Below are 387 nucleotides of genomic sequence, written 5' to 3'. Positions count from 1 at the left end.
CTCCCCAATTTCAAAATTTACTACATGGCTACCATGGTCAAAACAGCCTGGTACTGGTACAATGAAAGATACATTGATCAATGGAAAAAAATTGAGAATCCAGAAATTAACCCATAACATACAGCCAACTGATTTTAGACAAAGTAACTAAATCTATCAACAGATGGTGCTGGCAGAACTGGAAAATGATATGCAAATAACTGAAACAGTACCTTTACCTCACACCCTATACAAAACCCAACTCAGCATGGATTAGAGACCTCAATGTGAACCCCAAAATTATGAAGGTCATCAATGAAAAAATAGGGACAAATGTGAGGTCTCTAATTCAGGGCATACACAGACTACCAAACATTTTGAAAGCTACACAAATAAAAGTAGACAAAA

The sequence above is a fragment of the Chrysochloris asiatica genome, unplaced genomic scaffold, assembly GCF_000296735.1.
Source record: "Chrysochloris asiatica unplaced genomic scaffold, ChrAsi1.0 scaffold00146, whole genome shotgun sequence".
NCBI classification, from domain to species: Eukaryota; Metazoa; Chordata; class Mammalia; order Afrosoricida; family Chrysochloridae; genus Chrysochloris; species Chrysochloris asiatica.
This window is presented reverse-complemented; position numbering follows the sequence as displayed.